This window comes from Delphinapterus leucas, chromosome 20, assembly GCF_059928025.1.
Source record: "Delphinapterus leucas isolate spDelLeu-1000000601 "Yukka" chromosome 20, BTC_Dleu_Yukka2, whole genome shotgun sequence".
NCBI lineage: Eukaryota > Metazoa > Chordata > Mammalia > Artiodactyla > Monodontidae > Delphinapterus > Delphinapterus leucas.
In genome coordinates this window covers 1,006,008-1,026,906 of record NC_143148.1, presented here as the reverse complement: position 1 = coordinate 1,026,906, position 20,899 = coordinate 1,006,008, and the positions used below count along the sequence as shown (strand labels likewise).

General features: G+C 46.5%; 1 non-coding gene and 1 pseudogene across 1 annotated transcript; one reads left to right on the top strand and one right to left on the bottom strand.

The window, feature by feature from the left end:
* Window positions 1–110: 110 nt before the first annotated feature.
* On the top strand, window positions 111–1,802 carry LOC111170066 (protein S100-A11 pseudogene; annotated as a pseudogene).
* Window positions 1,803–3,692: 1,890 nt separating this feature from the next.
* On the bottom strand, window positions 3,693–11,231 carry LOC111170067 (uncharacterized). The gene is made up of 3 exons (XR_002643341.2): window positions 11,121–11,231; window positions 9,193–10,038; window positions 3,693–8,862 (listed from the first exon to the last, which is right to left on the bottom strand). It is a non-coding gene; the product is annotated as an uncharacterized LOC111170067 (transcript).
* Window positions 11,232–20,899: the final 9,668 nt, after the last annotated feature.

Sequence of the window (20,899 nt, the reverse complement as noted above, 5' to 3'; positions counted from 1 at the left end):
TTCATATTTATGGAAATGATTGTGGGAATACCTAGCTCTGGGTCATCCATCCCGGGATATCAGATCATCCAGACAGTAGGGAAGTGTGGAGTTAATCACTGTTGAGGACTTTCAGCCATGAGTGGCCACTAATGCTTCATTATAGAACCTACAAAAGAGAAATGGAAAAAAATGTGGATCTGGGGTGGCTTCTAAGGATTCACCATATTCCAAACCAGAGATTTTCAAAGTGGTGACAAACTCAGCGAATGCCTTTCATATAAAAGAACCAAACGCAGTCAGAATTTATCATTATTGTACATTACATTCTTGGCAGGGGTTGCTTATGAATGGTGCAACTTGACTCTGATATTCCCTAAAAACAATATGGCAGAGTGTTCCAGACATGAGAGTGGCACTTTATGGAATCACCATGAATATTCAGCTGTCTCAGTACAAAATTTTCTGATTTGTGTGTAAATACTTTGGTCAAGGTACATGGCCACCAGCCTCACAGATGTAAATGCCATATAACAAAGTATCCATGTACTATAAACAGATTTTAAAGTAGTTATATGCATTATATTGCAATAAGTTAATCTTTATATGCAATGGAATTGAAAAGATTTGTATAGGAAGACTTGAAAGGTAAAGCCACTTCCATGGAGTCTTGCAGATTCTGAGATGGCTTTTGCTGCTCTCTTCTTGCTATAAATTTTTCTACAGGACTCACAGGCATTAGAAATGCAGATGTTGCTGTTTCATAAAAAGAGGAAGATTTTTTCTTTGTTAAGCCACCATCTTATGAGCAAGAGCACACCCACGTTGGAACCTTATGTTTTGCAAGATCTATCTCTTGAGAAATGTACAAGTTAATCTTCTTTTGAACTGTTTTTTTTTTTATTGATTCTTTATCCTGGTGTTTAATAAGCTTTTGTTTTTATAAAATTTAACTTGAAGGCGTCTATAGTATTTCACTGAACCCTGAATCCACTAACAGCAGTCACCCTGACAACCGTGATCCTTAAACAGTGACTTGTCACCCTCACTAGAACCCATATGTAAATTGCATTGGCTGGTTTTGGTCACTAACCATCAGTTAGGGTTATAACAATCAGTTTGACTTTTCTAATCACAGTGCTAGGATATAAGCTTCCAGTTAAATTGAAATTTCTCCCTTGGGGAAACCATGTTGCAAATAGTCTTCCAATACTGTTCCTCAGTATGCTTGTGGAATGCCCCCTCTTTTTTGGACTTAATTTCAGTCATTTAAAAACCACGTGAGAAAATCATGGCTTGCGCGCCGCTCCCCGCTCGCAGCCCCGTGCCTCGCTCCTCTCCAAACATGGCAAAAATATCCAGCCCTACAGAGACTGAACAGTGCATTGAGTTTGTGATTGCTGTTTCCCAAAAGCATGCTGGAAGGGACGGTAACAACAGCAAACTCTCCAAGGCCGAGTTCCTTATCTTCATGAATACAGAGCTGGGTGCCTTCACAAAGAACCAGAAGGACCCTACTGTCCTTGACCGCATGATGAAGAAACTGGACCTCGACTCTGATGGGCAGCTAGATTTCCAAGAATTTCTTAATCGTATTGGCGGCCTGGCCGTAGCTTGCCATGACTCCTTTATTAAGTCTACCTCTTCCCAGAAGTAAATCAGAGGAGCCTTTGGGCCTGGCCTGCAGCCCCACTCCCTTTCCTTCAGCCTCCCAATTATCATCTACCCCTCACAGCCCACACATACCCTGAGCCAGGCACACCCACCACCCCATGCAGGCCACTTCTGCTGGTAGTAATAAAACAATATTGTTTTTTAAAGTACACACTGGAGTGTCAGTAAATGTGTGCAAGGGAGGGAGATGACTGGGAGGAATATAAATTACATTGATGGAAACAGTAACCAGAAGTTGCAAAGTAAACAGTAAAAATGCATCTTGGGTGTATACATAATCATGACTAATGATACCAACATAATCATCTCTAAATTATTCAAACTGATGGAGAGACATCATTTATTGTTCACTCATTAAATGTCTATACACCCCTACTACAGGCACTGTCATACACTGAGGATACAGCAAGACAGACAAGGTCCTACCTTCACTGAGGTTACCTTCTAGTGTGTGTGGGGAAACAAGTGAATAAGGAACTATGAGAGTGAAAAAAAAAACACTTAAGAAAATCAGTAAGTAGTGCATAGCAGCACTCTCCAATAGACACAATGTGTAAGCCCCATCGGTAAATTTTAAATATATTGTAATAGTCCCATTTAAAAAGAAGAAACAGGTGAAATTAATTTACTATTTGTCCCTATATATCCCAAATGTTACCACTTTGACATGTTGTTTATATAAAAAAATCACAATTGAGATATTTTGCTTTCTTTTTATACTGTCTTTGAAATCCAGTGTGTGTTTTACATTTACAGTACATTTTAATTTGCTGTAGCCACATTTCAAGTGCTCATTTGCCACATGTAGCCAGCGAGTGGCTGTACAGGACAGGGCAGCTCAATAGCCTTGGTCCTTTGGTCAGGTGTTCAGACCTCCCTCCCTTTATTACATGTATCCTCTTCCCTTTCCCTGTGCTTCTATCCTTGTGTAGCTGCTTGTCCTCAAGGAAATTAGATGTGCTGGGAAGAGCAGCAGCAAAGTCAGTCAGAATAGAGAGGAGACAAGGTGAAGATTGGCCAGAGATAATAACACCTGCATTATTGTGTGGTGGATTGGGAGGTGGGAGGGGTCTCACATTAGGAGCCTCTGCACTTGTGGTTTGTTGGCTTTTTCAGAGAGGCTTGCCCTGATGCCTTGGTGAACACCTGTTTTATGACTTACTGCTGTCCTTAGGTTTTTTGGTGCTCATGTTGTCCCAGACGTGGCCAATAATAGTCCCTTCAGGAAAGTTCCTGCCATCCCTGTGACATGCCTTCATCATTTTCAGTATAAGATGTTATAAACTCATCTTGTTTCTACCCTGAAATCAGCCCCGAAATCAGCCATATTTCTGCAGGTCCAAAGAACTGGTTCATATTAGTAGGGGATGCTATTCAGGACCAAATCTGAGTGCCAGGTGTGCTCACTGCTACTAGGTTGTCTACTGCTGAGCTAGGAAATAAAGGCGCATGTATAAACACTTACATAGATACACACAAAAAGGTATATGGGTGCATATACATACACAGAAATACCTCCCATTCCAATCTGTGACTCCCCGTATTTTTATGTCCCTCTTCAATAGCGAGAATGCTAAGACCCCTAAAATAAACATACTAATTTGCTGAATTCTAAAATACTTGTAAAATAGTTTCAGAGTTGCTTTTCTCAAACCACTACAAAAACAAACCTAATAAAAGAAATTTAGAATTTGCTGTTCTTCTTCCATCACCACCCTGCCCAACACATGGTAAAGCACACAAATGGATGATTTATTCTACAGAGAGACAAAAATATCGCCAGATGTCCCCACTTGTTAACCTCAGGGTAAGCTGGGTTGGGTCAGGCATCAGGGAAAATGGGTCTGTGCTTAACTCCCATCCAAAGGTGCAGGGATATGAACCATTGAGAAGAAACTTGGTAAGAACCTGGGAAGGATTAGATTTATCTGTCCCAGAGTCTCCCTCTCAGAGCAGTCTCCACTACAGGAAATCAGAACTTCCTACTGCAGAAGCCACGCCCCTTTCCCTACACTTCTGGGAAGCCTGGGAGGGTTGCCCTAAGAAATGCTTCCGTTTGTGTGTGGCCTCTCAGGAGCCCAACTCTCAAGAGACAGTTTTTGTCGGCCAGAGGCTGGAGCTGGAGAGCTGGTTGTTTCACTGAGACTTCTGGAAACTGTCCTTTCTATAAACTCAGGTGCTCACTGGTTGAGAGAGGCCTGAGTTACATTATGTTTTGAGGATCGGGTTTCATGGATTGGCCATGAAGTAAATGAAGCTGAAACTCCAAGGTCCTTCACTCTATTGCACCCCTTCCAAAGCCTAACACCTCATTTTATCTTAGTAATTTTTAATTCTTCCTCCCAAAGAGGGACTTCTCAGTCGTGTGAGCAACAGGCCCAATGAATCTGGACTGATCCCTCACTCAGGATACTCAAGAAACACACACACATTTATAATGAAGATGCTCACAAATTTTATATATGCACTGAACACATACATACCAAATCTTGTACACAGAAAAATGACTGGAAGGACGGATACTGAGATGTCAAAAGTTCCTATGAGCTGGGAACATGAGAAAAAAAATTTTTCTCCTTCATTTTTTTTTTTTTCAGTTTTCCATGATTGGGAGGATTTTTTTCAAAATGGTGAAAAATGAATTTTATTGAAGTGCTGTAAATAAAGAATTTCCAAGGGAATTCAAAAAGCAAAAACAAATGCAGCCAAAATTCCACCATGTTTTATAGTTACAATGTAACAAATATTTGTATTCTACTTCTTGAGCTACACTTAGAAATTTTTCTTCCATGTTGCTACAGTCTTCTTAATTATCATTATGCTTCATTATTTTTTGAATGGCTCTACCAAAATTTAAGTCATCATTCCTCTGTAATTGGGGGTATTTAACTCCATGTAAATAGCCATCCTAGTCACTTGTATGTATTTTACTTGTAGTATTCCACCTAGATCCAGAAAGGATTTCAGCCTTTCAATGTATGTAGCTTTCTCCTTTTTTTCCCCACTAATTCTCTAGGAAAAATCACCACACCTGAAATTGAAAGTTCAAGGAACACAAATGTCAAAGTAGTTCTTAAGCAACTGGGCTGTTTGTGTTCCAGATAGTTGCACTGGTTGACACTGATTTACAAAACTCATCAACCCAAATAATAACGGGCGGTCATGTATTAGTCTGCTCGGGCTACCATGAGAAACAAAAAACAAAACACACTGGGCTTCCCTGGTGGCGCAGTGGTTGAGAGTCCGCCTGCTGATGCAGGGGACACGGGTTCGTGCCCCGGTCCGGGAAGATCCCACATGCCGTGGAGCAGCTGGGCCCGTGAGCCATGGCTGCTGAGCCTGCGCGTCCGGAGCCCTGTGCTCCGCAACGGGAGAGGCCACAGCAGTGAGAGGCCCACGTACCGCAAAAAACGAAACAAAACAAAACACACAGGCTAGGTGGCTTAAAACAGCACAAATTTATTTTCTCACAGTTATGGAGGCTGGAACTCCAAGATCAAGGTGCTGTCAGGGTTGGTTTCTGGTGAGACCTTTTTTCCTAGCTTCCTCTGTGCACACTTGGCAAGAGAGAGCAACCTCTGCTCTTTCTTTTTATAAGGACACCATTCCCATGGGATTAGGGCCCCACCCGTATGACCTCATTTAACCTTAATTATCTCCCTAAGGCCCTATCTCTAAATTAGGGGTTAGGGCTTCCACATATGAGCTGGGGGCAGGGGGATGGAGGGAAGGTGGGCACGGTGGCACACAACTCAGTCCATTACATAAGGTATTTAAGCACCTCCTTCCCGTTGGAACTCATTCCCATCTTTCCAGGTTTCCATTTATGTGGTTTACCTTCCCCCATCCCTATGAACACAGCTACCCTCTGCCACTCCGTGTGAACCCACTAACACTCAAGCAGCAGCAGCCACCACAAGACTGTGATGTGAGTGAGGAAATAAATCCTTTATTATGTTAAGCCCCCGTGATTCGGGCACCATCACAACAGACTGCCTGCCCAAACACAGTGACAGAAAGAGGCACCAGTTTCTCTATCCACAGAAAGCAGTCAAATTTATGCTCAGGCAATGAAAACAATGCTGCAACCTGAGATTAAATGCAAAACTCAAAGATCGCCTTACGTAGCCCAAGGAGTTAAGTTCCCCTTGCCCACGCAGGCAGATCTCATCAACCTTTATTGGTGTTTTCAACTGGTTTTGATCACAGTCACCCCCACTCCCTGCATCTTACATATACATTTTACATTGCAACCAGTTCTCATATTTAGATGTATGGCTGAAAAGTTTCACAAAACAATATTTGCCTTTACTACATTATGAATTTTGACCTATTTTATTCTATTTCATTGCTCTGTAATGCCAGTGGCCACCCACTAATTTGATTTTTCAACTCACTAATGGGATGAGACATAGTTTGAAAACACTGCAATTACTAGGCTCCGAGTGTTTTTGTGATCTTTGTAAGCCACTCCATACCCATGTGAGTTAAACTGGAGAACGGTACGCTACTGAGGACTCAGAAGTAAACCTGCCATCACATATTTACGAAAAAAACAAAACAGCGGGCAAGATTTCTGCTTGAACAGCAGCCCTGGGAAGTTCTAACAAGAGGAACAGCCAAGGCTGACTTCAAGAAAGAGTTGGCAATCACACACTTTAAGGCAACTCGTACACTTTGCAAAGACCAATGTTCCAATGTGTGGGTGGTGCTGAAATAGTCAGAGAAGAAAGCAGAGTCTTCTTTCACTCCTGGCGGCTTGTGCTCACAGGTAAGCATCTTTACAGCTGTGTTTGCAAGGTGAGGGCTTCATGTGGGCCCTTCCTGGGTTCTAAGTGCTTCAGCTACCTTAGCTCGTTTAGAAAACAAGCAGACTTAAATCCACACTGACATCGCTGGAAGCCACGCAAGGGTTTCGAAGGAGCCCAATGTGTTACTCTGAAATTTCAGGCAGGTAGTTGTCCTTCTCTGGGGGCACTTACAGCAAAGTGGCTCATCTCTATGCCTCAGAGTGCACAGGGAAAACATCACCTTCCATGTTCTCCAGGAGCCTGCCAATCCTCCATTGGCATGGGCTCCACATGCATCACGGGGGTGCCTAGGGCACTCTCCAATGCATTGCCTTTCTCCTTCTCATGGGAATTCTGGTGCTCGGCCAGGGCCAGGCTGAAGTGGAAATTTTCCAACAGCTCTGGCATGTGTAGAGCTTCCTGCCATGGCTCTTGAGATCCATGAATGGGAGATCCACACAAAGGTCTCCCCGCAAGTGCTGCCCACCTAGGGCTTCCCTTGGGACACCCCCCAGGCTCATGTACTGCAGGGCAGCACATGGCTAGAGGTGGCCCACGTGGCCAGGGACCCTGCACTCTGCCCAGCCCAGGAGGTCTGAGGGACCTGTGAGGCCCAAGGGCAACAAAACCTGAGACTCGATGCAGAAGAGCAAGGTGCACGAGGGTGGGGAGGCAGCTGCTGGCTGGGGGGCCGGGTGAGGCCAGGAGTCCTGGTTGGTGGGAGGTGGGACTTGGGGACAGCAGACGCAGCAGGAAGGGTGAGGAGGGGAGCTGCCGCTGGCAGCCACAGTGCACCCTCGGGGGGACTAAGGGTGCACCTGACACAGCCAGAGGGACAGGGAAGAGGCCATGGAGTCACCACAAAGTGGGTTGGGGGGGAGCCTGCAGTCAGGGGCCACCTGGCCAGCACTCCCCAGGAGGCAGTGGGACGGCTCGAGTCAGAGCCCTCCCCCTGGTCTCAGAGAACTCCCCCAGCCTCACCCACCGCTCAGGGCCAGGCTCGTCCCTTAGCTTCCTGGGGAGGCAGCAGCCTGGGTGCCCAGCCCTGGAACCTCAGCCCAACCCCACTCCTCATCCTCTGGCCTCCCTGGGACAGCTGGCAGCACACTGATGAGGGAGGGAGGGAGGTTGATAAGACAGGGTGGGACAAGCCCCGTGAGCTGCTGGGCAAGTGGGCCCCCACCCACCCACCCACCTTTGGCTCAGCCTTTGTGGGCCTGGCCTCTCTGGTATTCTCCTCCCCGATGCTCTCCTGTTCCAGAAGCACGGGGTCTGGAGCAGGAGAGACTGGGGAGAAGGGAAGGCAAAGCTGAGGAGAGTAGATCTCACAGCTGGGCACCCCCAGCCAGTCAGGGAGGCCCCAGCATGGTCACATCACAGCAGGTCCCAGGGTTCCACTGACCCCACATGTGTCCTCAACTGACAGAGCAGAACAGCCAAGAAGAAAGCAAAAAGCAGCTCAAGCTCAGCAGTGGCCCTACACATTCAAACAGAAGCCAAAAAGAAGATAACACATTTTTCTACCCATCAGGCTGGTAGAGATCTTAAAAAGCAACAATATGCAGTGCTGGCGCAGATGTGGGAAAATAGGCACCCTGTACATATATGCTATAGAACTTTCGGAAAACCACGTGGAAATGCCCTTTGTCCAATGGTCCTGAGGATCCCACCCTACCCAAACAGAACTAACTTCCTACACCCAGGCACATGTCTGAGGACGTTTCACTGCATATTTACAGGAAGAGGCAGAAACCTTAACGGCAGCAAAATTCCCACTCTAGGACAACGAACGGTGGATCCTGTGAAACGCCATGGAGGTGAGGAGATGCCACTGGATATCGAGCCACTGCCTGGAGGGGCCTGGGTGGGTGAGGGGTTGCTCCACGCAAACAGCCAGTGCTACAGACATCATTTTCAGGGAAACGGGCTGTCAACCTCTGCACAGGCCCGTGGGTGAGATGTGTGCATACATGGGTGAGATGTGTGCGCACTCAGGTGAGATGTACAAAAGAACACGAAGGGGCAAATGCCAGGGTGCGCACCTTGCTTTGATTTGCAGAGGGCGTGAGGGAGTGGGGAGATTGTTACTTTCTTCTTTATACCTTGATGCTTTTCACTGTTTCTGATAAGCACGTACAATTTGAATCATCTCTGAAGAGGAATTTAATTAAAAATAATACTCGTGACATTCACAGAGCCTGTGGGGTGAAGTCGGAATTACAGCACAGACTTCCAGGCCTCAGCTACCTGGCTTCCCTCGGGCTCCCTCAAGAACTAGCACGATGTCTCCCTCCTGGCCTTTCCCAACCACAGACCCTGGCCCACCACACGTACCCAAGAGCTGGCTGGCCACTCACAGGTCTCGGGGGTGCCTGGGTCTTACTGGGTTCCGGGTCTTCGCTGGCTCTCGCCGGCCCACCTGGTAATGGCAGACAGGAAAGACTCAGCGTGCTTCCCTGTGACACACCGCCTTGCTCAAAGCTGTGGGTGGACCCCAAGGGAGATCTTGATGGCATCCCCGTTTCCACCCAAGGGGAGAGTAAGCCCAAGAGGTTCACAGTAAGCCCACAGGGCTGGGGGTGGGGGACAAACATGGACCCAGGCTTCTGACCCTGAGCCCAAGGCTCCAGGGCCCCATTACCACCAGTCCATAGGCCTTGCCCTCAGATGTGGTGGAGACTGCCCACCCAGCCCCAGTGCTCCCCTTCTTCCCATAATAAGGAGACGGAAGTGTGCTGAGAATACTTACTTAGTTTTTAAGGGGCTGCTTCCTCCTGCTTCCTTACATCTGGAAGGCAGATGTGAGGGCAGGAACCCAAGCAGTGTTCCTGGTCCATGAGGCAACCATGAGGGTGATGCCCCTAGGCAGGGTGGTGTGGGCCAGATCCCTGCTGACTGAGGAGCTGCTCCACCAGCTCAGAGTGTTTAGCTTCTGTGCCTCTTATACATGAGGGAACTGAACTCTCTCAGGTAACCCGCTGGCTGTGGTCTGGGATCCATTCTGTCAATGTCACTCCTTCCAGGGCTGATCCCCTCCCATTCCTCAAAGGCATACTGTCCTCTGGAAAGGTGACCTCACCTGGTTCCGCCAGGGCCTTGGTGAGGTCCTCCACCAGGCAGGCTGCCTTCTTGCAGCTCTTGGGCTGCTCTGCCACCACCCTGGGCTGGAGCTTGTCGAGCAGGATGCCCAAGAACTGCTCCATCACCAGCAGCTCCATCTTGTGCTCCTTGGAGTGCACCTCAGGCTGCAGCCAGTCTCAACACAGGTCCCAGAGCCGGGCCAGGGCCTGGTGGGATCGAGCCACCTCCTGGTAGAAAAAGTTCCGGAAGTGCAGGCAGGAGAACTCGGGGTCAGCAGGAGCCCTTCCAGGGTTGGTCTTGGGCCCCTCCTACTGGTCCCCAGCTGTTGACTCCAGTGTGGGCAATTCCAGGGGAGTTGGGGAGTTCCTGGGGGTGGCAAACGCTTTCTCCAAAGGCAGCATCTTTCCAAACATGCAAAGCGCCTGTTGTGGAGGGTGAGTTCACGGGACTGAGGCCCCGAGGGAGACAGACCAAGGATGACAATATGCTCTGGGATCTTAGCCAGAGTCCAGACCTGCAGAGGGACAAAGAGGTACCCACACAGTGAGAGGCACGGGCCTGTGAGTGGGAGTTCAGGTCCTGGCCAGCCCTCTCCCCATCCCCAGCTGATCCTGAAGGGTGGAGGCAAATCCCCTTCACACAGGGCTGTGCAGAGCTCAAGCTTCGCTCCCACCTCCAGGCCCAGCCCTGCCCCCATGTCGCCTTCTCCCCCTATTTCCACATCAGATGACTCAGGGTGTTCACAGCGGCTCCTGGCCTCACGCAGAGATTACTCACTCATTATAAAGGGGAAAAAAGGTGCCTTTAGAATGAAAAACACGTGGAGCAAGGAGCGTCTTGAGTATCTCAGCTGCCTTCCTCAGTCCCTGCCAAGAACGCGCACACTGGACCCGCTCACGAGGAGAGACAGACAACAAAGAGACATCCTGCGTGACCGGCCTGGGCGCCCCAAAAGCCTCAAGACAAGGAATTTAAGGAAGTCACAGTCCCAAGGAGCAAGCAGAGGAAAAGCAACAATGTGTCACGCCGGGCCCTGAACTGGTTGGGGAGCAGGAGAAGACACGTCTACAGGAAGTTGTTGGGGTGACTGGGGGAACAGGGACCAGACCCTGGTATGGAGTCAAGGATGGTGGAACTGTCCAACTTGTCCTCCGATGAGTCAACTAAGAGACGGGTCTGTATATGATGGGATGGGGGGGGCGGAGAAAATGGAGAAGCATAAGGGAGAGAGAGGCAGAGGTGTGCAAAACATAAAATGCCAACAGGTGAATCTGAACAAAGGGTAGGCAGAGTCCTATCTGACACTATTTTAAAAAGGTCCAAAAAACAATCCTCTGTGGTCCTCAATGTCCGTTGCCGGCTGACCCATTCTTGCCCTTTCCCCGATACGGTTTCCCTCGCCCACCTAAGAGGTCCCAGAGCAGAGGCAGGCACCTCACTCAAACCGAACCCACGCCCGGGTGACGGGGTAGAGACGCAGGGCGACCGACCGGCAGAGACGACCCTGCTCGCAGCCCAGGGCGGCTTGGCACCTTCCCCTGCTCCCACCTGAGCGCCCACCACAGACACCCTCGCCGTCAAGCCCCCTCCGGTCACCTCGGAACGCAGCTGCGCGCGTACACGAGCCGGTCCGCTACAACTCGACCCTCAGGAACGGTACGTCGCGGCCGCCAGCCTGCGTACCTTCGACGAAGCGGCCCGGGAGCCCGGCGCGACGGCGTCGGGCCAGACTGCGCGTGCGCGGAACCTGCAACGCCCAGAAGGCAGCAGTCTATCGGCGCGGACGGGGGCAGAGCGAAGACGCGACGGCAGACCAGACAGCCAATCAGAGGCCGAGCTAGCCCAGCCTGGCGTCCGACCTCCCTTGCGCCTGCGCCGTCCTTGATGCCATGGCAACGGCATAAACAAGAGAAGACCAGAGAGAGAGACGGAGAAAGGAAGAGAAGAGACTCATACGCAGAGACAGGGATTGGGGCATAGAAGAGGAGACACGGACGCAGAGAGGGGGAGGGAGAGAAAGGTGAGGACAAGAGGCGCGCACACACAAAGATAGAGAGACCAGAAGGCCCGGAGTCCCCAAGATAGCGAGATACTGAGGAGGACAGACACAAGGAGACCAACAGATGGAGACACAGAGAATGAGAGGAAGACAGACTCAGAGAAGGGGAGATCCAGAGCTTGGGAGACTCTGATGTGGAGAAAGACCCAAGACAGGGACAGGTAGAAATGGGCAGGCCTCGAATGGGGAAAACAGAGACCCTGCGATAAGAAGACCTAGAGATGGAGACAGAGAAGGTGAAAAGCAGAAACGGGGAGACAACAGAGAGAGAGAGACCCACAGCCTTAGAAATAGAGGTGAGGGACTTCCCTGGTGGTGCAGTGATTAAGAATCCGCCTGCCAATGCAGGGGACACGGGTTCGAGCCCTGGTCTGGGAAGATCCCACATGCCATGGAGCAACTAAGCCCGTGCACCACAACTACTGAAGCCCGTGCGCCTAGAGCCTGTGCTCCGCCACAAGAGAAGCCACTGCAATGAGAAGCCCGCGAGCCGCAACTAGAGAAAGCCCGCGCACAGCAACGTAGACACAATGCTGCCAAAAATAAATAAAAATAAATAAATTTATTTTTTAAAAAAAGAAATAGAGGTGGGGACACTGAGAGACAGGGATGTGGGGGCAAAAAAAAAGTGTTCTGTATATCCAGGGAATTGACAGAATTTGAAGACTAGCCATGCTGGGGGCTTCAGGAGCTGCTGAAACGGAGGAAAACGTAGGAGAAGCGACGGGTGAGTGATGTCCTCCAAAACCCCAAATAGGTGTCGCCACTCCTGTAGACAGGGCCAGGGTCAGGATGCTGCTTCCCATTCCTGAATTTTCTAGAGGGCAGTTTATGAGGTTGTAATTTTGTGCAAGCTGATTTTTAAAAAAATGTTTCTCCGAACAGTTTATTTTACATATTTACAACAATACTCTCATTTTCCGGTATTCGGTTCCATGAATTTTAACTTATATAACCGCCAACACAATCAGAACAAAGAATAGATCCATTGTACCAAAAACTCCTTCCTGAAGACGTACAGATAGCCAAAAAGCACATGAAAAGAGGCTCAACATCACTAATTACTAGAGAAATGCAAATCAAAACTACAATGAGGTATCACCTCACACCAGTTAGAACGGCCATCATCAAAAAGTCTACAAACTATAAATGCTGGAGAGGGTGTGGAGAAAAGGGAACCCTCCTACATGGTTGGTGGGGATGTACATTGGTACAGCCACTATGGAGAACAGTATGGAGGTTGCTTAAAAAACTAAAAACAGTGCTACCATATGATCCAGCAATCCCACTCCTGGGCATATATCCGGAGAAAAATATGGTTCGAAAGGATACATGCACCACAATGTTCACTGCAGCGCTGTTTACAACAGCCAAGACATGGAAGCAAACTAAATGTACATCGACAGAGGAGTGGATAAGATGTGGTACATGTATACAATGGAATATTACTCAGCCATGAAAAAGAATGAAATAACGCCATTGCAGCAACGTGGATGGACCTGGAGATTATCATACTAAGTAAAGTAAGTCAGAGAAAGACAAATATCATATGATACCACTTATATGTGGAATCTAAAAAAAATATATACAGGGACTTTCCTGGTGGTGCAGTGGTTAAGACTCCACGCTCCCAATGTAGGAGGCCCGGGTTTGATCCCTGATCAGGGAACTAGACCCCACATGTATGCCGCAACTAAGAGTTCACATGCCACAACTAAGGAGCGCACGTGTCACAACTGAGGTGCCCGCCTGCCACAACTAAGACCTGGCAAACCAAATAAGTAAATATTTTTAAACAAATAAATAAATAAAATTATACAAATGAACTTATTTACAAAACAAACAGATTCACAGAATTCGAAACAAACTTGTGGTTACCAAAGGGGAAACGTTGGGGGGAAGGGATAAATTAGGAGTTTGGGGATTAACATATACACACTACTATATATAAAATAGATAAGCAACAAGGATCTACTCTATAGCACAGGGAACTATACTCAATATTCTGTAATAACCTATATGGGAAAAGGATCTAAAAAAGAATGGATAGGACTTCCCTGGTGGCGCAGTGGTTAAGAATCCACCTGCCAGTGCAGGGGACACGGGTTTGATCCCTGGTCCGGGAAGATCCCACATGCCGTGGAGCAACTAAGCCCATGAGCCACAACTACTGAGCCCACGCGCCACAACTACTGAAGCACGTGTGCCTAGAGCCCGTGTTCCGCAACAAGAGAAGCCACTGCAATCAGAAGCCCGCGCACCACAACGAAGAGTAGCCCCTGCTCACCACAACTAGAGAAAGCCTGCTCACAGCAATGAAGACCCAACACGGCCAAAAATAAATAAGATTTTTAAAATAAATAAATAAAATAAATAAAAATAAAAAAGAATGGATATATGTATATGTATAACTGAATCAGCTGTACACACAACATTGTAAATCAACTATATGCCAATAAAAAATAAAATAAAATAAAATCTCCTTCCTGGTGACCTTCTCCCCCACCCGTAACCCTGGCAACCACTGATCTGTTTTCCCCAGTATAGTTTTGCATTTTTCAGAATGTCATATAAACAGAATCATAGAGTATGTGGACTTTAGAGATTGGCTTTTTTCCACCAAACATAGTTCTTTTAAGATCCATTCAGTTCATTCCTTATTATTGCTAAGTAGCATTGATGCTAAGGATATACCGCAGTTTGTTTAAACGTTCATCACTGAAGGACATTTGGGTTGTTTCCAAAATTTTGCTATTCCACATAAGGCTGCTGTAAACATTTGTGTACAGGTTTTTGTGTGACCCTTCGTTAGTCTTCATTTTTCTGGGGTAAATGCCCAAGGGTGCAATTGCTGGGTTACATGGCAAGCGCATGTTTAGTATTAAAAGAAACTGCCACTCTTTTCCAGAGTAGTTGGACCATTTTACATTTCCACCAGCAATGTATGTGTGCACCTGTTTCTCCACATCCTTACCAGTGTTTGGTGTTATTGTTTTTTAGCCTTTCTGATAGATGTGTAGTGACATTTCGCTGTGCTTTTAATTTGTATTTCCCTAACAGTTAATAACTTTTGAAAAAATGTCATTGAAGTATATTTCGTTTACAATGTTGTGTTAATTTCTGCTGTACAGCAAAGTGACTCAGTTATACATATATATTTTTTCCCTTTCATATTTTTTTCCGTATTATGGTCTATCACAGGATATTGAATATAGTTCCCCGTGCTATACAGTAGGACCTTGTTGTTTATCCATTCTATATACGCTAGTTTTCATCTGCTAATCCCAAACTCCCAGTCCTTTCCTCCCCACTCCCCTCCCCCTTGGCAACCACAAGTCTGTTCTCTTAACAGTTAATAACGTTGAGCATACTTTCAGGTTTATCTGCCATCTGTATATCCTCTTCAATGAAATGTCTGTTCATGTCTTTTGCCCATATTCTAGTTTTTAAAAACTGTTGAGTTTGGAGAGATCTTTTTATATTCTAAATATAAGTACTTTGTCAGATATATGGTTTGCGAACCTTTTCTCCCAGTCTGTAGTTGTATTCCCTTAACAGAGCCTTTAGCAGAACAAAGTATTTTAATTCAGAAGATGTCCGAGTTATCAATTTTTCTTTTATGGATCATGCTTTTTATGTCAAGTTTAAGAACTCTTTGTTTATAAGTCCCAAGGACTTCCATTTTGCTTTTTACATGTAAGTCAACCATCAATTTTGAGTTAATTTTTGTATAAGATGTGAGGTTTATGTTGAGGTTCGTTTTTTTCCCCTATTGATGTTGGGCGTCTTTTTTCTGACACTAATTCCGACACCGTATGTGTAGTTTTTTTTCAACACCAACCAATTCTCCAACACAAAAGGTGCCCAACAATTCAATTCTGAGACTGACTGCTTACAATTAGCGCAGGTCAAGGGCTCAGTCCCACAAGGCTGTCCCCACTTCAGATGCCTGCCACGGGCTATGCACACTTCTGCTCAGCAGCCTTCAAAATCAGTGGTTCCCACAACACGCAGGCCCGTCAGGTTGAAATTCACTAGAACTCAGAAAAACACTTTACTTAATGTTTACCAGTTTAATATAAAGGATATAACTCAGGAACAACCAAATTAAAATAGGGCAGCGTTTGGAAGGGGGCAGTGTGCAGAGCTCCCGTGCTTCCTCCCGGCATGCCACCCTCTCAGCACGACGATGTGTTCAACAGCCCAGAATCTCTCTCTCAGCCATTAAAAAGACTGGGGCAGACACACATGCACACACGGAATGGCCTCCAGAACACACCGTGAAGAGAACAATCAAGGTAGAACACAAAAACCTACAACCTAGGTGTCCAGAGATCGCCCTTTCCTCCGCCCCCATTAAATGCCTCTAGAAGGATACACAAGAACACATCAACAACTGTGGTCTCCAAGGAGGGGTCTCAGGTGAGAAAGAGGCTCATTTTTCATTCATCTGCTTCCCTCCTTTTTAATTCTTTACCACATGCATGGGTTGCTTTTTCAACTAAAGTAAAAATATTTGGTCCCAAACAGAGAACTACAAAAGCTAGAAGGAGGGACAGTTAAGGCTCTCTCCAATGACAAGCAGTGAGAACAAACCTGGGTGAGCATAGTGACGCAGGAGAATCCACTGGCTGTCTATCAGGGCATCGTACAATGTGAGTGCAGCCTGACCCCGGGAGCGGGGAAGTGCCAGCCCTCCACCCCGTTTGTCTCAGCCACTCCTCTCTATGAGGCCTCACGCTCCTGTCTCTGCCCCCACCGTCTGCTTTATTCTTATCCCTGCCCGCACCAGAGAATGGCAGCCCCAGCCTCCAAGATGGCCCGTTCTCACCAGTCCAGCAGCCTCAACTGACTGCTCAGAATCCTGGAGTCCAATCACACACGTATAAGGGAAGTGCCCACACTGGGGACCCCAGCTCCACTGGAAGGAAGTTAGGACACCAACTTGCTGCTCTTCCAGCACAGCAATCCAACTGAGGCCCTGGTCCTGACTGCCAAGAGGCACACAAGGCCAACCTTGTTCAAGTGGAGCAGGTCTCAGTCTTCACGCGACCCCCAGGGAGGCAACATCTCATAAGAAGTCTTGCTCCAGACTGGACGGCACATGTGTGGCTCAGTTACCCTGGGAGCAGCAGTTATCATGACTGTGGTTCAGCTGCTGGGGCAGGGCCTGTGAGGAGCCTTGGCTGAGTGGGAGAAGCTGTGATTTGGGGCAGAAGTCCTTGTGATACTGAGTCCAGGGGCTTGAGGCCCAAACAGGACCAGGCTCTTGCAACTGCTGTGGGATGGATGTGTACCACAGTGGAATGAGCACTGGGCAACATCTTCCCTCCCAGCACAATACGCGCCATCGCTCTGGGGCACACGTGCCAGAGAGCCCATCTTCACAGCGCCTGGAGCCCCACCTCCACTCCGGTCAGGCATCTGCGCACAACCCAGCTGCCATCATCCACATCCTGGAGACTCTAGCCCTCTCCCACGTAGCTCCTTCAGGAGGCTTCCAGCCAATCACGTACACCAGGGTTTGGGAAGCAGTGCCAGTTGTGAAGTACTGGCGACAGGGGCCCAGAGCCTACAGAGGTTGAGAAGGCTGCTGATGTCCCTTCTCTTTCAGCCTCCCGAGTCAGAGAGGAGTAACAGCAGCAGCAGCAGCAGCAACAACAGAAACATGGGGAGTTCCCCGGTGGCCTAGTGGTTAGGATTCCGGGCTTTCACTGACGTAGCCTAGGTTCAATCCCTGATCGGGGAACCGAGATCCTGCAAGCCACATGGCTCAGCCAAAACAAACAAAAACATCAATAACAAGAGCAGCAGTAACGGTAGGAAATGCAGTAATAGCAACAGGGGTGGGAGCCGGAGCAGCTGATCCACACTGAACACTGTCACGTCCCAAGCACTCTGCATACCTCACTTCTCTTACTCCTAATGAGGGAGGGCTTATGCACATTTTATAAGTGAAGAACTAAGGCACAGAGAGATTCAATAATTCACCTGAGATCACACAGCTACTGAGATGTAATGCCATGAGAAACCCAAGTCTGACTGAAGTCGAGATGTGCTCCTAACCGTGACACTAACATTCACGTGGTGCAGTCCAATGTTTTCATGCAATTTCGTACAATTTTTCTTTAACTGGGATTAACTTTCCTGTATAGGCCTTCTGAGCAGCCAAGGAATTGCCACTTGAGTGAGCGTCTACTGACCATCAGGCACAGCGTTTTCTTTTATAACTAAAAGGCCCAAAGTGTGCACACACATATATACACACAATACTAAACATAAAGCTATTTCGATATATGAGATAGAATAGAAGCCCCATGAGCTCAGGAACTCTTTCCTGTTTAACCAGCTTGTTAAAAACCTATGCACACTTCTGTGTTTTGCTTCCCTCCACCTTAAGAGAATTTTCAATCTTGTAATAAAACAATTACAGGTGATACAGGCTACAGGAAAGGAATAACACTTAATATACAGCAACACGGCAGATACTACATCACCACATTTTGTTCCAGCAGGTAGGTCGTTAATCATTATCTCAGCAACAGTCTGTTCCTTGAAAGTTCTAGTTTCCTCAAATGAATGAATCTCACTAGTCATTTAGTTCCTCCTCCTGATATTAGTTATTTTATTAGACCTAAGACACAACTGATGGTAAGATGCACATTTTGTGAAGACAAAGTGCAAATGGAAGACAAAAGGCTACCAATTAAACTGATTTCTGAGATGTTACAACGTGAAAAGAACGTGCATATTAGAAAAAATGGAATACAGTTGAGTCCTTAGGGCTCTATGTCAGGACTAACTTCCAGGCACACACTTTTTCTAGAAATGTGTTAAAAACCTGACTGTGGGTTTGTAATGGGACAATTGCTCTATAGGGGGCTCCTCTCCAGAATTCATTCTCTGATACACTAGAGTCTCACTGTCCGATGAAGTAGCAACTAGATGTGCAGTTACAGAGGATCTGAAATGAGTGAGTGTCATATGTTTAAATTATTAGTATTTGGAATATAGGTGGTAAAATAAAATGTTATTGACATTAATTTCACCTCTTTCTTGTTACTTTTAAAAACATGTGGCCACTAAAAAATTTGAAATTATACATGTGGCTCACATTATATTTCCAGCAGACAGCATTACTCTGGAAGATCAGATCTCCAGGTGGAAGCTTTCCCACATCAAGTGTACGTTTTCTGTCCATCTTTAGTATGAGCTTTCTTTCACAATAAACTTAGTATCACCTTAAGGGACTTTCCTGTATTATCACTTCATATTGGCTAATTCAAAAATACGTTCCCTTTTACCTAAGAGTTTCAGCAAGGGTTCTTTTTGTTTGTTTAATGTTTTATTTATTTATTTATTTGGTTACGCCAGGTCTTAGTTGTGGCAGGCAGGCTCCTTAGTTGAGGCACGTTGGCTCCTTAGTTGCAGCAGTCGGGCTCCTTAGTTGTGGCACGCATGTGGGATCTAGTTCCCTGACCAGGGATTAAACCCAGGCCCCCTGCTTTGAGAGCACAGAGTCTTAACCTCTGCACCACCAGGGAAGTCCCTTGGCAAGGGTTCTTACTGAAACCTCAAACTCATCACATTAACCAAATCTTCTTTTTAATGCAAATAAAAGCAAGAGTTCCAGTTTAAATGTTTCCCACATTAATTCCATTCCTAGACTTTGATTTGCATATCATATAACAACAGAGAGAAACGCCACGAGAAGTTTCCCCCTGCCATCCTGGTTCCCTCTCTCAACTGTGTCACCATCCTTCAAAAGGTTTCATTGTGAGGTGTCACAGTCTCATGTATGTTTAGCACAATCCCTGAAGGTTTTTTTTGTTTTTGCGGTACGCGGGCCTCTCACTGCTGTGGCCTCTCCCGCTGCGGAGCACAGGCTCCGGACGCGCAGGCCCAGCGGCCATGGCTCATGGGCTATGGCTCACGGGCCCAGCCGCTCCACGGCACGCGGGATCCTCCCGGACCGGGGCACGAACCCGCGTCCCCTGCATCGGCAGGCGGACTCTCAACCACTGCGCCACCAGGGAAGCCCTCTGTTTCTGTTGACACACAGGTACAGGGGCTCTTGATCCCATATCCTCTGATGCTTGGTCAGACAGGAGCTGTCCCTGAAAGCTTTACCACACTAATTACACTCATAGGGTTTCTCACCAGTATGAATCCTCTGGTGACAGACGAGGCCAAGGATGTTCCTGAAAAGTTTCTGACACTGGTCACGGCCATAGCGCTTCTCTGGGGCCTGATGAGGTAAGCACTCTCAATGAAAGTTTTCCCACATTCTTTACACTCACAGGGTTTCTCCCCAGAATGGACTTTGTGATGCACAATGGGGTGACCATTGCAGATGAAGGATTTTCCACAATCCGTACACTTAACAGGGTTTTCTCTCCAGTATGAATTCTCCCATATTCATAGGTTGAATCTAAAATATGACACAAATGAACTTATCTACGAAACAGAAAGAGACTCAGATATAGAAAACAGACTTGGGGGTACCAAGGAGGAGAGGGGGTGAGGGAGGGATGCACTGGGAGTTCGGGGTTAGTAGATGCAAACTATTACATATAGAATGGATAAACACCAAGGTCCTACTGTATAGCACAGTGAACTATATTCAATATCCTGGGATAAACTGTAATGGAAAAGAATATAAAAAAGAATGTATATATGTGTATAACTGAGTCACTTTGCTGTAGAGCAGAAATTAAGATAACATTGTAAATCAACTATAGTTCAAAAAAATAAATTTAAGAAAAAGGCATTAGGAACAATTGGGAAAATTTGAATACGGATGGATTATCAGATGATACAGAGAATTATTGCTAGTTTTCTTAGCAATAACAGTATTATGGTTGTGCAGAAGAATGCCCTTATTCTTGGAATTTATGTCCTGACATATTTAAGGGTAAAGTGTCATATCTGCACTTATATTCAAATGGTTATACATACACACATAAAGAAATACACATATTATACACACAGTAAATATACATGCACACACATAAATACAGACACACATACACTCATAAACATACATACATACACATATGCACATATAAACACGTGTACATACATATATACACACATACATGCAAATACACAGATTAAAATACATATACACAAATATGCATTCACATATACACATACATATTACAAATACATACTATATAACTGTTATATACTGCATACGTATAAATCTAGACGATGGGTGATGGGTGTTCATTATACTCTTTTCTCAACTTTTCTGTTAATATTTTAGAAACTTGTTAAAATAGAAAATAGGGGAAACGTTAATGCTCCTAAGGGA